Raw genomic sequence first — 19,922 nt, forward strand, 5'->3', positions numbered from 1 at the left:
CCTACATATATTATATTTATAATGACATTTTTTGTATGTTACATTTCTTGTAGTCGGTTCTCCAAAATTCTTTGTTGCAAATTTTTGGTCCCTAGTTTTCAAAATTTAGTATTAATGGTCAACACATTAAAATGTCATTTAAAATTAAATAAAAAATATTAACACATCTATAGATGATACTGCTAGATAGTTAATTAGACACGTAAAAAAATAATATTATTAAAATTTTAAAATAACTATTTTTAATAGATTGTAAACTTTAATTGAATTGAAAAAGAAACATAACATATATGTAGTGAAAAACAATATTGTTCTTTACAAAGAAGACAATAGAACTAACTAATACTATTTGGCTTGACATTCACAGTAATTTTAGATGACCTGTTAATTAGTAGACTAATCTACCATACCTATTATAAAGGAGATATATTTTGATAATCACTCTTTTGATCTTTACTTTTTAGTGGATCATTATATCTCTTGGATATAAAAAAAATTTCTTATATATTTTTGGTTTATGTTTAATTACTAGAGACATGAAGTGTCTCAATCTCTTTAGTATTACTTAATTTTAAAAATTAATTTATAACAAAGAAGTTTTGAAACCAAATTGCACAATTAAAAAAATTATAGGAGCAAAAGTAATCTCTGCTCGATTAGTTTTTATTCAATAAAATTAACCAAATTTCATGTGTATTACCAAACAAAGATATGTTCATCAAAACTGGACTCCAAATGATAACAAGCAAAATCAGAAAGTATGAGGAAATATCAAATGTTAAACAGTAACAAGCATGCAGGTTTGCCCGAGTGGTTAAGGGGGAAGACTTAAGATCTTCTGCACTTGAGTGCGCGTGGGTTCGAACCCCACAGCCTGCAGTTATAATTTTCTAACTTAATAATTAATTGTGATAAACAAAAACTGTTTTTATTTACAGCCTGCAGTTATAATCTTCTAACTTAATAATTAATTGTGATAAAAAATGTTTTTATTTAAATATCAAATAAAGTAAAAATTTTAAACTTTGTATTATTAAAAATAAAAAAATCATAATTATTAATTATCTGTTTCTTTTTAAACTTGCTACTTAATTTCTCTTTTTTGTCGTTGCAGAAAAATTACTTTTTTATATATTAATTTATCGAATAGGGGGAAGACTTAAGATCTTCTGCACTTAAGTGCGCGTGGGTTCGAACCCCACAGCCTGCAGTTATAATTTTCTAACTTAATAATTAATTGTGATAAAAAAAAACTGTTTTTATTTACGGCCTGCAGTTATAATCTTCTAACTTAATAATTAATTGTGATAAAAAATGTTTTTATTTAAATATCAAATAAAGTAAAAATTTTAAACTTTGTATTATTAAAAATAAAAAAATCATAATTATTAATTATCTGTTTCTTTTTAAACTTGCTACTTAATTTCTCTTTTTTGTCGTTGCAGAAAAATTACTTTTTTATATATTAATTTATCGAATATTATCTTTAAAGTGATTTAATTTATTACTTTAACTTTTCTTCATTTAAATTTCCTGTTTCCATTTTTTATTGACTATATATAAAAATTAAATTAATTAGTCTCTTAGAATATTTTTTCTATGGAACATAAGGATGTGAATTGTAACACCTCAATTTCATAGGGTGTAATATTAAAACTTAGTCAAGAGAATTGAATCTTAGTTTATATAATTAGTATAGACATGAAAATAATTGATTTTCTTTAGAATTTTGAGGTTCTTGAGGTGCACCTTAAGAGAAATCACTCTATAAGAATGAGACTTTCTATTATAATAATTGAACGAGACATGAGATAATGATAAACGAGACATGAGATATTAAGAATTTTTTATTTATTAAAATTATAATGACCGCACCAATGACTATGTGCGTATTACTTCAACCCGCCACTACCAAGTCAACTCTAGTGGTTTGTTCTTGATAATTGTTTGAAACATACAGATATGCAATGTGCATCAGATACATAAAACACAAGGTTTGGATGGAGTGAAGAAAATGACATAAAAAGTGAAATCAATTATGTTTTTAAAAATTTAGCTCCATTTGTTTCAAATATAAGTTCAGGGACTATTAATTCAATGAATATGAGTATTTGTTTTGAGCTTATAATGAAAATTCAACCACCTATTACAAATTCAGTTATTAGCTCCAAATGGTATTTGAAGTTATAACTAATACTATGATACATAAGATAATTATGTCTCATGTGGGAAATATGTGATATATAAAGGGACTAATAAATAAATAATTAAATAATTAAAGACTAAATCATAAATAGGTTTAATGGAGCAATTATGAGAATAATTGTTATTTGATGGGAATAACAGTATTTAAGGGTTATAAATATCCACTAATGTGAAACAAGGTCCACACCCCTGACAGAAAATATTCTCTCAAACCCTAGCCATCACGAAAGATAGAGAGAGTAGAAAGAAAAGTCAAAGGGAGTGAAATCTTGGTTCTCTTCAAGAAGATCAAAACACTCTAAGGATCAAAGGAGTTTTCTACTATGGAACACTTTCTTATTATTATGTGAGTATCATGAATTTCAAAGATCCTTTAATTTTCTATAATTGATGTATTAGAAAATCATAAAACTTACATGTGGTATCAGAGCCAGGTTTTGAAATTGAATGATCCTCCGTGAATGATATGTGTTGTAAAATTATATAATTCTCCACGAATGTTATATATATACATATATAACGATTTTGCAATGATCTAGAAGACATTGTCAAATTAAGAAATTTCAAGCAATTTTTTTTCTCACCGGAAGTGAGATAATTGTGCAACAATGAAAAATAAAATGATATTTTCTCACCAGAAGTGAGATAATTGTACGATAATAAAAAGAAAAGAATATTTTTCTTACCGGAAGTGGAAAAATAATATGAAAAGTGAAAAAGAAAAGGATAGATAAAGAAACAAATATGATATAAATATTATATTTGATCCTTTGAGTACCACCGGAAGTGGAATAATTTTATCAAGGTCATTGTTGCAATGTTTAATGATGTTTGAGACAATTATATACATATAAATCCCAATTCATATGAACCCTAATTTTATAAATTAGGAATTATGATTTAATTTTCCGCTGCATGTTGTTTGTTTGGATCATGAATGAAATTCTTAATTTTGAATTATGATCAATACATTAAATCCCACATTATCAAAATCCTAATGACAATCGTAAAAGAATTATTTTCATGAAATCGAGTGATTGAAAGAAAGTTTCCTTTTTTGAAATGCATGAATTAATATTTCAAATTGGAAAGAATTGATTTTTTCCTTTTGATCAAATTTTGGAATTCGTGACTGCGCATTCTACCCTTATGTATTTCAACGTAGAAATTAATATTTCAAATTGGAAATAATTGATTTTTCCTTTTAATCAAATTTTGGAATTTGTGACTGCGCATGTTACCTTCATGTATTTCAACGTAGAATTTCAATGTTCTCAATTTTTAAAGTATGAAGTTTTATTTTACTTTCTTTTATGAAATTCATGAATGACTTTAAATTGGGACTAGTAAAGTTTTTATTTACTTGGAATTAATTGTATGATGAATTTGTTAGTCACCAAAGTGGTCAGATTTTATATTTATTTAATTCCAAATTAATGGTGATTTAATTCAATTACCCATAGAATAATGGATGCTAAATAAAATAATTGTTTGTTTATGAGTATATTGAATTCATTATTATAAGACATTTATGTATCGCCCAAAGGTTGATTAGTTGTTCTCATAATTAATGAATATAATTGTGTGTGACTTATGTGTGCTATTAAATTATTTATATACCCAAAGGTATTAGATAATTTTAATTGGTGCATGTTTAGTTGCAAAATAATAATTAAATTTATTAGCATCATTATGTTTGTATGTTGTGTGTTGATGTATCACCCAAAGGAGAGCATCAATATACTATTGATTGATGTTTGTATATATTATATGTGTAGCATGTGCTTTATGTCTCAAAACACTCATGTAAAATTTTATTATAAAGTATTTGTTTCTAATTCACTGAATTCTCTTGCAACGTCTGTTCCAATTTTAATAGGCTTAACTTCTTTGAATGGAATGAGCAAGTCTAATTTCACCTGGGTGTATTGGATCTAGACTTTGCTATATTGGAAGAGAAATGTGTTGCTATTATTGATTCTAGTAGCGATGAAGAGAAAGCCTATTATAAAGCTTGGGAAAAGTCTAACAGATTTTGCCTAATGTTCATGAGAATGACTGTTGCTGACAGTATTAAGAAAACTCTTCCCAAAACTGAAAGTGCTAAAGATTTATGGGTTTTATGGGAGAGTGCTCTCAAACAACTAATAAGTCTTTTGCTGAGACACTAATGAGTACATTAAACACCATGAAGTTTGATGGTTCATGCATGTCGCCACCGGCCCGAAACGGGGCTTTCGGCATTCGCGAAGGATGGTTGGACTCGTTTATTTTTTTGGTTTTGAAAATGTATTGGATTATTAGAACGACTTGTTCTCAAACTGAGACCTTGTCGATCCTATCCAATTTATTTATTAAAACGTCTCACCAATCCATATTAATCCCAAGCGGGACCCTCCATGGATTAGTGGTTTTCGCAAAAGGAGGGTTCGTGGAGTCGCCACCAATGTTTTACTCAAAACATTGGAAAAAGGGATAAGGCAATTGATTTAAAAATCAACTTTGGCCACTACAACCAGAGTTGGGTAAGGGAGTCGGTTACGCGTGGGGAAGGTGTTAGCACCCCACGGCGCCCCTTTCGGGTTCCCTATGACAGATTATTTTTAAAAGAACAGTATAAAATTACTAAATTACCCCTATTTATTCTAAGCAATTATAAATTGACTATCTACATGATGACAGTTTAAGTATGCACACAGAAAGCAGTAAAAGGAAGGATTGAAGGGAAACCTCTTGAAGCGTGCTTTTATATATTGCAAAGAACTGGGAAGCGTTTTGGCGTTCCCTCGCTCTACAAGCCCGCTCCTCGCTCTCCTAGAACAAAATTTTAACTAAGGGAATCAAAAAGATTTCCCCTCGACTAGGTTCGATCCTCAAGCAAAATGGCTTGGGGCTCAAGAACTTCGTCGGATCAACTCTCCGAGTGATTTCTAGGGCAGAACACTGCTCAAAAACCCCAGAATACTCAAGGAGAGGGTTGAAACTATCTGAAAAAGTGTGGAATGACGTCCAATTGACGTCATATTTATAGGGAATAGGCGCAATACGGCCTACAGGGGCAATACGGCCGTATTGAAATTTTTGAACTTCAATACGGTCGTATTGAATTTCAATACGGTCGTATTGAAATTCAGAAATTTCAATACGCCCGTATTGAGTTCGCTGCGGTTGTATTGAAGTGTCAATACGGTCGTATTGACTTCAGTACGACCGTATTGAAGTGTCAATACGGTCGTATTGACTTCAGTACGGCCGTATTGGGCTTTTTCCCTCCACTTCCTTATTTTGAGCTATTCTAAGACCTCTAGACCTACAGAGAACCCTCCTAGGGCCTTCGAGGAGTCCTTCTGGCTGATTATCCTTCAGTCTTCGAGAGTCTTCAAGCTTTATTTCCGACCCGGACAATTTTAGGGGTCTACAGCTGCCCCCCCTTTACTTAGTCGGACGGCCTTTTGGTGTATCGGCTGACAAGTAAAGGAGTTGACCCAATTGTCCGGGTATTGCGCCGACCTTCTGACTTGTAGCGTCTTCCGGTGGAAAAATGTTGAGTAGCCTCTCCAGGTGGGTGCATACCTCGGCGCTTCTGACATCCTCGGTAGCTGAGTTTACCTTCTCCAAGGTCAACTTCACTCGACGCCCGAGCCGGAAGTTGGACATCAACGCGCCTCTGATGACGCTGATGGTTGAGTACCGCCTCTCCAGGCTTAGCTTCACTCTTTGTTCGAGCCGGAAGCTAAATATCCTTGTGACGACGGTGAGCAGTGTGAGTTTTGCCTCTCCAGGCCTAGTCTCGCTCTTTGTTCGAGCCGGAAACCAAACACCTTTGTGACGACGGTGAGCAGTGTGAGTTTTGCCTCTCCAGGCCTTGCTTTGCTTGTTGCCCAAGCTGGAAGCTGTAAGTACCGTCTCTCCAGGCTTAGCTTCACTCTTTGTTTGAGCCGGAAGCTAAGTACCTTTGTGACAACGGTGAGCGGTGAGTACCCCTTTTCCAGAGATAGTTTCGCTCATTGCCCGAGCCGGAAGCTGCATACCTCCGTGTTTGTGACGACGGGGTAGCGTGAATATCTCCTTTCCAGGGATTTGTGATGATTTTGTCTCCACAGTCCACGATGCTGCTTCGACGGTTGTTTTTTGATTTTGTGCCACTGAGGGCTGGATAACGCAGGGATCCGTCTAGGGGATGTGCAGTCATTCACAGGTTCCTGTGCCCCAACTTGCATTGCATTGTTGGTATCCTTGGGGAATTTCTGACTCCTTGGGGTATAGACACAAAGATGCTCTTTCTGATGTGAGCGGTGCCTTATGATTGGCTGACGTCCTTTTGACGTAGGTGGAGTATCCCGGTTATCCTTATTCGGGTAACTCTTTTTGATTTTCTGATTTTTTGCTGCCTCTGTGTAGGCTGTTATCCGCTGGGGATTCTGGATGTTGATTTTGTCTCCACAGTCCACGATGCTGCTTCGACGATTGTTTTTGATTTTTGTGCCACTGAGGGCTGGATAACGCAGGGATCCGTCTAGGGGATGTGCAGTCATTCACAGGTTCCTGTGCCCCAACTTGCATTGCATTGTTGGTACCCTTGGGGAATTTCTGACTCCTTGGGGTATAGACACAGATGCTCTTTCTCTCTGAGTTGAGCAATGCCTTATGTTTGGCTGACGTCCTTTTGACGTAGGTGGAGTATCCCGGTTATCCTTGTTCGGGTGTCTCTTTTGGTTTTCTGATTTTGCTGCCTCTGTGTAGGCTGTTATCCGCTAGGGGATTTTGTCATTGGTTGTGATTAGCCTCTTCTGTAAGGCGTATCGGCTTGATGTTCGATGTTTGGCTAAGAGCCGGATTCCACTTGGGGAATACTTATTGATCTTTTTATGATATTTGCTTTTTGAAGGAAGTGCCTCTGAGTAGGCGAATTATCTTGATGTTTGATGATTGGCTGAAAAGCCAAATTCCGCTTGGGGAATTGTTATTGATTTCTTTTTTGGGTTTTCCTTTTTGAAGGAGTGCCTCTTGAGTAGGCGACTGGGGATTTGAAGTCCAGTGTTCGGCTGAGTGCCGGATTCCGCTTGGGGAATATTTATTGATATATTTTTTTTGATTTTCCTCCTTTTGCAGGGATGCCTCTGAGTAGGCGATTGGGGAATGAGGGATCTTATGTATCCCAGAATATTATTTAGGAAGCCTCTGCAGGCTTAGCCTCACTCAGCGCTTTGAGTCGGAGAGCTATCTTCCACTGAGGAAGTGTTAAGTCCTTTGACTTGTATATACTGTTTGGATGATCGCACTTCCATTGGGGATTGCGTCGATTTTGCTTTGATAGCTCTCGCTGGGGATTCGTTCCGTGAGCTTGAGTTGAGGTTTCTCTGGGGAGTATTATTTCTGCGAGCCTCTCCAGGCTCATTTATTTTGTGGGAGTATTGTTTTGGCAAGCCTCTCCAGGCTCAGTTATTCTGAGAGTATTCTTTCGGCAAGCCTCTCCAGGCTCAGTTATTCTGAGAGTATTCTTTCGGCAAGCCTCTCCAGGCTTAGTTATTCTGTATGACGCTGTTTATTTTCTGAATCTTTGCATTTTGTTTGCTGCTGTCATACACAAGCAATTTTTCTATTTTTCTATTTTTATGTGGTTGCCTCATGACGAGGTCTTTGAAAATTTCTTTATGGCCAATACGGCCGCATCCATTTCAGTACGCCCGTATTGAGTTGAAATTTTGTTCATAACCCTGATTTCAGTACGGGTGTATTGAACATGGTACAGGCGCATTGTTTTTTCTGAAATTTATATTATTTATTTTTTTTTTGTTTTTTCAATAAACAGAGAATAAGTGATCTTCCAGTACACCTATCATCTGTATGCATGTATGCAGTATGATGCACCTAATTCTATTTGATTCTTTTTTCAAAAGAATTAAACGATGCGTTTCTCTATTTGAATTTTGCCATTCCTCCAGACGGACTGTGCGCTGCCGACTTCTATAACCGAGGAATGATGCATATTACATTGAGATTTGGTGTCATCAACCAAATGATCCTTCCCTTCCTTTAGAAGATGTGTCAACCCTCCTATTGACCACTATATCTCCATGTTTCCACTAGATTATTAAAAAATCGTTGGGACAAGAGAGAAAGGAAAGGATATATGTTTTCAAAAGTTTGTGTTTTAGAGGGGATTATTTTATTTTCGAAAAATGGATTTTGTAAGAATGGCTGGCCAATGGTAGGCTTAAATGTTTAGGTTTGTTCGATTAAACACTTATGAGGTTAAGCACATCTTTGTTATTAATGATTGTGCTTTGACAACTTGGATAGCTTTTCTTGAGCCCCTTGTTGAATTCAATTGATGGTACCATCATGGATTTATTTTGTTTTTCTTTTTTGACGGCCCTAACTTTTGCCTAAAACACCCATTTGTGATGTCTTAGCGGGCTTTTGTTTTTGTTCATTATTTTGTAACCCTAACTTTTGCCTAGGTCACCCTTTTCGTGGGATTCCTAGCGGGTTTTTGTCTTCATTTTGTAACCCTAACTTTTGCCTAGGTCACCCTTTTGTGGGATTCCTAGCGGGTCTTTTGCTCTTATTTTTGCGCAGTCCCCTTTTTGGGTTTCCTGCCGAGCTTATTATCTTTAGGATTTCTTTTATCCATGATGGCACTTATTGATGCCAAGAAAAGGTGCTCCAAGTTGACACACACACTTCCACATAAAAATGATGTGGGTTTATTATTATTAAGATGATTTTAACCTCATTCATGTTTATTCAAACAGGGTTAAAATAATGTGGTCTAGAATTTTATTGCAAGCGAGAAAAGAAGCAATAAAGAATTAATGAAGAATGATTTTATTATAATCATAATGGAAACATGTGCCCTATTGAGGCTCGGGGGTCGGGCTGTCCCCGAGGAGTGATCTCTAATAGTCACTGAGTCTATACATCCCTATCGGAAGGAGAAAAACATTTTGACGACGACGACCGGCCTTGACGCTTGTGAACCGGCCTTCCTAAAGATCTGGCTTAAAGAACGTCGAGAAGGATCTTGGTTCCTCTTCGTCCTTTGATCTTTGTTAGGGTTGTATCTTAACCCTTGTTTCCCCGGATTGTCCTTGATAATGGGTAGCTCCGGGATTCCTTGGGAATCCTTGCCTAATTCTTGTCTTGGCAAGTATCCGTTCTTTGTGAGCATATGAGCTACCTTCTTCGTTTCTCGGGGAAACGTTTCAACATTGGCAATTTCCAATGCTTGGAAGGCGGTTTCCAAAGCTTCCTCCGCTGCATCCACATAGAGTATGGCGGATGGCTTATTGATGAGTATATCATCTTCATTTTGTACAGTCACCAGCTTGTCACCCACAATGGATTTGACTTTCTGGTGGAGCGTAGAAGGAATAGCTTTCGCATCATGAATCCAAGGTCGGCCGAGGAGACAGCTGTACGCGGGAGTGATATCCATCACTTGAAATTCGACGTTGAAGATAGTGGGTCCAATTTGGATTGGAAGATTGATCTCTCCCACCACTTCTCTTTTAGATCTATCGAAGGCTCGAACGATCATGTTGCTCGGGCGCATTTGGACTCCCTTGATTGTCAATTGCTTGAGCGTTCTTTTTGGCATCACATTCGAGGAAGATCCATTATCTACCAAGACTTTAGCGATGTGATACTCCTTGCACTTTATAGAGATGTGCAAGGGCTTGTTGTGGTTTGATCCCTCGGCGGGGATTTCTTCATCGATGAAGGTGAGGTGATCATTAGCCTTGATGTGACTAACAATCCCCTCAAACTCGTCTTGGGAGATAGTGTGCGACATATATGCCTCGTTCAAGACTTTCAACAGAGCTTGCCGATGCGGTTCGGAGCATAGGATCAACGACAACAGAGTAATCTTTGCTGGCGTCTTATGAAGTTGATCCATGATGGAGTACTCGCTCTGTCGGATAAATTTTAACAGCTTGTCAGTCTCCTCCTCGGATTCTTTTTCCTCGGTTTTCTTTTCTTCTTTTTCTTTATTCTTGGGGCTTTATCATGAAGATCTTCGGGAGTGTAGATCCTGTCACTCCTAGTCATGCCCCCAAGTCCAGCGATGTTGGAAATATCGCTGTCGACAGAAGAATGGATGTCGTATATCCATGGCACAGCCTTATTTGATTCGTAGGGAAAAGGCCTTGGAGCGATGATCCTTAATGGCGTTGGACCTTTCCCTTCGTCTGTCTTGATTACCAACAACGGAGTTGATGTGCGCTCGCTTGGCGCGGTTGTTGGCTTACACTTAATAACAAATGGCGTGCGATCCATCTTGAACATACGCATCGATTATTTCTTTCTTTTTATTAATGTTTATTAATGGATTACTAGGAGAGATGTATGAATGACTCCTAGATCTCTCCATGATCTATATGCATGATATGAGATGATGAGGTTGAATATGCATGCATAGTGTTTATTTAACTAAGCATTATCATGTTTTTAGGATGTTCCTAAGATGATGCATGATATTGCTTGGTTTGGATAAATGACCCCCCTTTTTTTCTTTTTTTGGGTATTTTTATTTATTATTATTATTTTTTGTATTTTTTTGGGTGAAAAGGGAAACTACCTATATGAATGTGATGAAGGTAGATGTTAACACCGTATAATGGAAGATTCTTATTCCTATTTATTCTTATTTTTAAAAGAATAGGAATGTTGTATGTTTAAAGAAATGCAATGTATGCTCAAACAATTTCACATAAACAATGCACAAACAATTCACTCATCCACGAACAGTCACGAGCAAATCACGAGGTAGGGGTCTCCTGCAGAAAAGTGCATATTCAAGGTGGTTCTAACTGTTCTCACCGGTCTGAGGCCCCCAAGGTGCCCCCATTATAGGGACCCAATTCCTCTTGTCGTAAGCCGATGGAAAGCTCCAACGCACTGTCGGACTCGAGTTCATGGTTATCACCTTGAGTGATGCTTTCCGACAACGGTCTCATAGGCTCCTATAAACCCATCAACCGGCCGTACTAACATCCACTCCCTATGGATTACCACTCATGCCCCCGGGTATAGAGGGAACTGTTGTGTGCAAAGGTTTGTGTACAGTTTGTATTTCAAACAATTGCGGAAAATTAAACATACAACAGTTATTAAAGCCAAATAGATAAACATGTTATCATACAAGTGAGGGGTAATAAAGTAATTTTAACTATTTTTGTTAAAAATAATCTGTCACTAAATGGGACTGACTCTCGAGGCTTCCCAAGTGGAGTCGCCATCTGTCGCCACCGGCCCGAAACGGGGCTTTCGGCATTCGCGAAGGATGGTTGGACTCGTTTATTTTTTTGGTTTTGAAAATGTATTGGATTATTAGAACGACTTGTTCTCAAACTGAGACCTTGTCGATCCTATCCAATTTATTTATTAAAACGTCTCACCAATCCATATTAATCCCAAGCGGGACCCTCCATGGATTAGTGGTTTTCGCAAAAGGAGGGTTCGTGGAGTCGCCACCAATGTTTTACTCAAAACATTGGAAAAAGGGATAAGGCAATTGATTTAAAAATCAACTTTGGCCACTACAACCAGAGTTGGGTAAGGGAGTCGGTTACGCGTGGGGAAGGTGTTAGCACCCCACGGCGCCCCTTTCGGGTTCCCTATGACAGATTATTTTTAAAAGAACAGTATAAAATTACTAAATTACCCCTATTTATTCTAAGCAATTATAAATTGACTATCTACATGATGACAGTTTAAGTATGCACACAGAAAGCAGTAAAAGGAAGGATTGAAGGGAAACCTCTTGAAGCGTGCTTTTATATATTGCAAAGAACTGGGAAGCGTTTTGGCGTTCCCTCGCTCTACAAGCCCGCTCCTCGCTCTCCTAGAACAAAATTTTAACTAAGGGAATCAAAAAGATTTCCCCTCGACTAGGTTCGATCCTCAAGCAAAATGGCTTGGGGCTCAAGAACTTCGTCGGATCAACTCTCCGAGTGATTTCTAGGGCAGAACACTGCTCAAAAACCCCAGAATACTCAAGGAGAGGGTTGAAACTATCTGAAAAAGTGTGGAATGACGTCCAATTGACGTCATATTTATAGGGAATAGGCGCAATACGGCCTACAGGGGCAATACGGCCGTATTGAAATTTTTGAACTTCAATACGGTCGTATTGAATTTCAATACGGTCGTATTGAAATTCAGAAATTTCAATACGCCCGTATTGAGTTCGCTGCGGTTGTATTGAAGTGTCAATACGGTCGTATTGACTTCAGTACGACCGTATTGAAGTGTCAATACGGTCGTATTGACTTCAGTACGGCCGTATTGGGCTTTTTCCCTCCACTTCCTTATTTTGAGCTATTCTAAGACCTCTAGACCTACAGAGAACCCTCCTAGGGCCTTCGAGGAGTCCTTCTGGCTGATTATCCTTCAGTCTTCGAGAGTCTTCAAGCTTTATTTCCGACCCGGACAATTTTAGGGGTCTACAATGCACTATGTATGAGCATGTCATTGAGATGACAAATATTGCAGCAAGACTTAAGTCTTTTAGAATGACTATGAATGAGAACTTCCTTGGGAATGTTCTGCTTTCTTGTGGCATAAACGGTTAGGTCACATTTCTAGAGAAAGAATGGAAAGATTAATAAAAAAATGAAATTCTTCCAAATCTAGATTTTACGGATCTAAATATTTGTGTGAATTGTATTAAAGGAAAACAAACAAAACATACAAAGAAAGGAGCTACAAGAAGCACTCAACTTCTTGAGATTGTGCATACCGATATATGTGGTCCTTTTGATGTCAATTCTTTCGGAAAGGAAAAATACTTCATTACCTTTATAGATGACTATTCACGTTATGGTTATGTTTATCTATTGCATGAGAAATCTCAAGCAGTCGATGCCTTGGAAATTTACTTGAATGAAGTAGAAAGACAATTAGACAAAAAGGTGAAAGTTGTAAGATCTGATAGAGGTGGTGAGTATTATGGAAGATATAATGAAACTGGGCAACACCCAGGTCCATTTGCTAAACTTCTTCAGAAACGTGGCATTTGTGCTCAATATACAATGCCAGGTACACCACAACAAAATGGTGTATCAGAAAGGCGTAATAGAACATTAATGAATATGGTTAGGAGTATGTTATGTAATTCAACTTTACCCATATATTTGTGGATGTATGCCTTGAAAACTGCCATGTATTTGTTAAATAGGGTTCCTAGTAAGGCAGTTTCAAAGACACCTTTTGAATTGTGGACTGGTAGGACACCTAGTTTAAGGCACCTACATGTTTGGGGTTGTTAGGCAGAAATAAGGATTTATAATCCACAAGAAAAGAAATTGGATGCAAGAAAAATCAGTGGATATTTCATTGGTTATCCAGAAAAATCAAGTGGTATATGTTTTATTGTCCTAATCATAGTATAAGACTTGTTGAAATTTGATGGCAAAAACTAGGAGAAGTGATAGGTGTTCTTCTCCTCAGATTCACCAATGCTTGGACCTCTTCAATGGAGCTTGAAATCCGAATGTAAGACACTTGAAGGAGTGAAGATTTTCGGACTTAGGGTTCCTAGACTATGGATGGAAGCATCCAAGCTTAAGGAACAAAGGAAAGCTCACTTCAAAAGGTAGGAAACCTAGCTAGGGTTCCTAAAAAGTGATGGCTCTCTCTTGGTGACTTTTGGAAGAAACTTGGCAGAATATTTGCTCTCAAATTTCATATATCAAAAGTGAATACAATGAGTGAAGGAGGAAGCTTAAATGGATCCGGAATTAGGGACACTTGGCGCCAATGTGGAGGCTTCACATGTGGCGCCAAATTTTGAATTCAAATTTTGAATTTGAATTCAAAACTTAACTCACATGTGCAAGTCCGGTTCACATTGATGCTAGGTGTATTTAGGTTTGATTTAGTGTGCATTTAGGGTTGAATTTGAGTCACACATGTTCAGCTAAGGTGGCACCATCCATGTGACTCAAAATGCAACTTAAATGCATGCTAAATTAAACCTAGTTTTGAATTTTGAATTCAAAACTTAACTCACATGTGCAAGTCCGGTTCACATTGATGCTAGGTGTATTTAGGTTTGATTTAGTGTGCATTTAGGGTTGAATTTGAGTCACACATGTTCAGCCAAGGTGGCACCATCCATGTGACTCAAAATGCAACTTAAATGCATGCTAAATTAAACCTAATTTTTCCTAATTCACTTAAACTAATAATCCTCCTTAAATCCTAATCTAATGACCTAAATACAATGGTCAATCAAATACAATGAATAGGAAAAATTACAAGGATGAAAATTAGCCCAATATTGGGTACCAAAAGCCCAAAGGCCCATGAAGCCCAAAACTAAGCCCAATAAGCCTATGGCCCAAAAATGCTACTCTATGTGGTCCAAAATACAAGACCAAAATATGTGAAACCTATACTAATATAATATGTACAAAATATAAGAAAAATGGATTTATTAAGAGATGGCCCATGTGAAGCTCAAATTGGGCCTTCCAGGCCCATCGGGCCCATTGGGCCTTGACTGGCCCAAACCTTCATGTCTAACCAATTCCTCTTGGCTCCTTCAATGTGTCACCCCTTGCCTTCCTAGGCATGATTCCATCATCCCCTCCCTCTTGAAAAAGATTTGTCCTCAAATCACGAGGATCCATGAGAGAAAAATCATCACCTACATGCACAACAAACCATGTATAAGAGGTGACATGTTCATGAAAAGAAAAAGGAATGTGGATCCTAAGAGGAGTCCTTCTATCTAGCCTAAGAAAGAAAAATGAACTATCAAAATTAGACTCCCTAAAAGTAAAAATAGGATTCTCTTCTAAATATAACCTAAAATGAAATCCTAAAAATGTAATGACACTATGGTTAAGACAATGAAAAGAGTGATTCTTAAAAACTACAACATCTTGCCTAAAGTACCCTAAATGGTAACCTAGGCTTTTCCTAAAATATAAAGAAACAAATACTAGAAAACGTCCTAAACAATTTTGAATCATATAAACTATTTTTGTCTTGTAGGGAAGGGTGCAAATTAAGTTTAAATAAAGATGAACTTCCCATAAGATCAAAAATAGAATATGAAATATGACAAGATGTATCTATCAAACAATATTTTCCAAAATTTGGGTGCATTATTAGAACAACTAAGGTAGAAGGAGTCCTAAAGAGAGGAAGGCTATCTTCCTTGGGCACCTCCAAGGAAGTAGCACAAGAAGTATATCTAAGTGTAGTCCACTCCTTCTTCACTACATCTTGAAGTTGAGATTCATTTTTCTTTAAAATATTTTGTTTTAGAATCTCCACTTCATGACTAGTGGTAGCATAAGGGTAAGAGTTTAGGTCTTGATGTATGAAGAGAGTATTTTGCAAATGGTTTATAGAACAACTCTCTTCACTCACAAGTCCTTTAGAGGAGATATTTTCCTCCTTACTCTTCCCTAAGAGAAATGCCTTTTTTCTTTCTTTTGCTCTTGTTTTTCTCAATTTTTCTTTTGCTAAAAGTTTTTCTTGCTTTTGTTTAAGAATTTGAATTTCTTCCTCTAAAATTGCAAGTCGTGCTTTTCTTTCAAGTTTTTCTTTTTCTCTTGTTAACACTTCTTGCTTTGTCCAAAGTGTTAGTGATTTAAGCTCTTGAGTAGGATGTGAAAAACTTTTTTGGGAGCTTAAGTCCCTACAACTTGAGGAATGTTTTCTCATAATTAAACAAAAAGAGTTTTCCAAAATAAGTTTTCAAAAATTCCTAAAGAAAAGTTGGCTAAAGATTACTAGCTAAATGTGGTTCTAAACAACACTAAGCCTTTGGAACTTAGAGATTGTTTCCCTTAAACGTCCACAAGCAAGCATATAGCAAACTTGACAATTAAACACATTGAATTTAAAAGTTTAAAAACAAGAGAAAATGTTAAGCAAACTAGTTAAGTTTCAAGAATTTTTAAAATGCAATGCAAAAAGAAAATATTTTTGGTCTTTTCTAGGAACAAAAATAACACTTGGAAGTCTAAGTGTACAAATTGCACTAACAAGGGAGGTGAGCTACTAAGAGCCACTTAATAACCAAGCCTTTTCAAGTGGAAATGATGGAGATGGTAAGGAGGAGTGATGAATGTTCTTCTCCTTAGCTCTCCTTATGCACGGATCTTCTTCAAGGAAATAGAAACCAACGTGATGAACACTAGATGGAGGAGATTCTCGGATAGGAAGAAGGCTTAAGCCTTGGATGGAAGCATCCAAGCTTAAGGTGCAAGGGAAAGCTCACTTCAAAGAGGAGGAAATCCTAGAAGGGTTCCTAAGGTGAAGCTTTCTCTCATGGTGACTCTTGAACGAAATTTGGCTGAATAAGCTCTCAAATTTCATTATTCTCAAAAGTGAATACAAAAATGTGAAGGGAGGACTTAAGTATGCACGAAAATGAAGCACATAGGCACCTAAACCAAAGCTACACAAATTGGCGCCTAAAGTTTGAATTCAAATTTGAAATTTGAATTCAAACTTTGGTGCACATGTGTAAGTCCGAAAATTTAGGTACCAAGGTGCATTTAGGTCTGATTTGAGAGTCATTTAGGGTTAATTTGAGTGTCACATGTTCAGCCACCAATGGTGCAAAACATGTGACTCAAATGTAACTTAAATGACTTCCAAATTAAACCTAGTTTAACCTAATTAGCATACTTTAGTATTCCTTGTATTTTCCTATTCTAATGACCTAATTACATTGGTCAAACAATTACAATGGAAAGGAAAAATTACAAGAATGAAAATGAGTCCAATATTGGGTACCAAAAGCCCAAAGGCCTATAAAGCCCAAAACTAGGCCCAACTAGCCTAAAACCTAAAATGCTATTCTATGTGGTCCAAAATACAAGACCAAAATATATGATACCTATACTAACATGATGTATACAAAACATATGAAATTAGCTATAACAAAATATGGCCCATGAAAAGTTCAACTTGGGCCTTCCCAGGCCCATCAGGCCCATTGGGCCCTGACTGGCCCAAACCTTCATGTCTAGCCAACTCCTCTTGGCTCCTTCAATATGTCACCTCTTGCCTTCCTAGGCATGATTGCATCAGGAAATCACTAAACTCCTTTGTGATATTTTCAATTCCACAAAAATTTTCACAAAGATTTTGTATGCTTTTCACAATTTGTTTGTTTTTGAAACTAGTTAAACGTGAGCAAATAAAACTACACAATTCTAGACGTTTCAAGGCAACAAAATAAAACAATTAAGGACAAGAAACTTAAAGGAAACAAGATAAGCAACTAGTCGGATATCCTAAGTGGAAGCTTGAAACATATGAAATTTCCAAGCCACTTCCACTAGTACTACACGTGAGTAGCTACCAAAGGAGTTAGATATACCTGACCAGCTTCTTAATACTCCCTCCAAGCTTTAAAAATTGGTTTAAAAATACAAGAGAGATTGCAAAATTTAAACTAGCCTAGAAAGCAATAAATGGCGGTTTTGGTGACCAATTAGTGACGGATTTGTTGTTGAACTTTTCTAACACTTATTTAAGTGTTTAATCCGCCACTAATCCTTCAAATGAGATGCCTGGACCTGCACAATAAACACAACAAAAGAGATTAATGGTGGTTGCCTCACAAGGTGAAAGAAATGATCACTCAAGTGAAGGAAGTTTAGGAGAAGCTAGGTCACTAAATTAGGTCAAATTTTGTGATATTAGTGTCCAAACTTTTCCTACTCTTTGTTGAGCAATGCTTGATCCTTAAGCAAGGATTTGAGGCCACTTCCAGCACAGGTAATTTAAGGAAATAAAACAAGACAAGCAACAAAAGCACAATTTGAAAAGCTTATACCAAAGTAAAGAGTAATATGTATAAGACAAGACTCAAAGAGGTTTAACAAGTAAAACTGAAAATTAAGACTCCAAATAAAGCTAGCACACAGTTAGGAAGGTTCCTAGATAGGTACTAGAGTAGATGAACAATACAAAAAAAATTTGAAAGCAATTGGATAAGTATAGAACAAGTAGTAGTCAAAACAAGCCAAGGAATCAAGTATTTTTTTGTCAATGTACACCTCTCGGCTTTTTTAATTATAAATTGCTTTATCTATTTTTTTTAATTCTTTATTTTTCTATATTCAAATTAAGATTCCAGAGAAGGTATTTTCCTTTTGTTTCAAATTTTTTTATGATTCCAAGCTATAGAAACCGAGACTACAATTTAACCAAAAATTCAAGTGAAAATGATGAAACTAGTGCACTAGTCTTTAGGTTTTGTGTTTGGATTCCTTTTGTACTCTTTTCTTTTGAAATTTTGAAACTTAGGCTCTGTTTTCATCTCTGTTTTCAGCCTCTTAATTCTTTTTTTTTTTTTTATTTATAAAATTTGAATCCACAAAGTTAGTGCACTAGAAGTAGGATTAAGCACTTGAGATTTTAGGTAAAACAAATTTTCTTAAGATTTTTTTTTAATGGAAAGTAATTTGAAAACTTAAGTACATAATGGAAACCTAATTCTAAAGAAATTTGCTAGAACTAGTAGCAAATTATGAACACAATAAGGCAAAAGAAAAAGCACATATAGGTAGGCACAATGAACACAAACCGAGAGCAACAAATGATGAACAATGCACTCAAAAACAAAATTAGGTCAACATGCTATTCAAAGAATTCTTAAACATATAAGGACTAAACAAACATTCTAAGACAAAACATGGATTCAAAACCAAAATCTAATGCAATGCATGGAGTCCAATCACGGACACATACTAGAATGGAGAGACTCAAAGAAATTCAAAAAAAGCACAAGCTAATAGGTCCTAAACATGTTGATTGTGGAAGAAAATTCAAAAACAATCAACCAATGGATCTATGGAACAAAATGTGATTCAAAACGTATAGATCCGAAAAGAAACTCAATCAAGACAATTAGAACACAAATAACACACTAGAACACAAGAAGAAACGGACTCAAAAAGTGAAACAACTTATCTCCTTGAGGACCTTGCTCTTGATACCAAAAATGATGGCAAAAACTAGGAGAAGTGATATGTGTTCTTCTCCTCGGATTCACCAATGCTTGGACCTCTTCAATGGAGCTTGAAATCCGAATGTAAGACACTTGAAGGAGTGGTGATTTTCGGACTTAGGGTTCCTAGACTATGGATGGAAGCATCCAAGCTTAAGGAACAAAGGAAAGCTCACTTCAAAAGGTAGGAAACCTAGCTAGGGTTCCTAAAAAGTGATGGCTCTCTCTTGGTGACTTTTGGAAGAAACTTGGCAGAATATTTGCTCTCAAATTTCATATATCAAAAGTGAATACAATGAGTGAAGGAGGAAGCTTAAATGGATCCGGAATTAGGGACACTTGGCGCCAATGTGGAGGCTTCACATGTGGCGCCAAATTTTGAATTCAAATTTTGAATTTGAATTCAAAAATTAACTCACATGTGCAAGTCCGGTTCAAATTGATGCTAGGTGTATTTAGGTTTGATTTAGTGTGAATTTAGGGTTGAATTTGAGTCACACATGTTCAGCCAAGGTGGCACCATCCATGTGACTCAAAATGCAACTTAAATGCATGCTAAATTAAACCTAGTTTTGAATTTTGAATTCAAAACTTAACTCACATGTGAAAGTCCGGTTCACATTGATGCTAGGTGTATTTAGGTTTGATTTAGTGTGCATTTAGGGTTGAATTTGAGTCACACATGTTCAGCCAAGGTGGCACCATCCATGTGACTCAAAATGCAACT

The 19,922-nt window shown here is 36.5% G+C and overlaps 1 non-coding gene across 1 annotated transcript; it reads left to right on the top strand.

The window, feature by feature from the left end:
• The first annotated feature begins 796 nt into the window (after window positions 1–796).
• TRNAL-UAA (transfer RNA leucine (anticodon UAA)) lies at window positions 797–879 on the top strand. Its single transcript has one exon. It is a non-coding gene; the product is annotated as a tRNA-Leu (tRNA).
• The last annotated feature ends 19,043 nt before the right edge of the window (window positions 880–19,922 follow it).

Source organism: Cajanus cajan, chromosome 7 (genome assembly GCF_000230855.2).
Source record: "Cajanus cajan strain Asha chromosome 7, NIPB_CcT2T_4, whole genome shotgun sequence".
Lineage (NCBI taxonomy): Eukaryota > Viridiplantae > Streptophyta > Magnoliopsida > Fabales > Fabaceae > Cajanus > Cajanus cajan.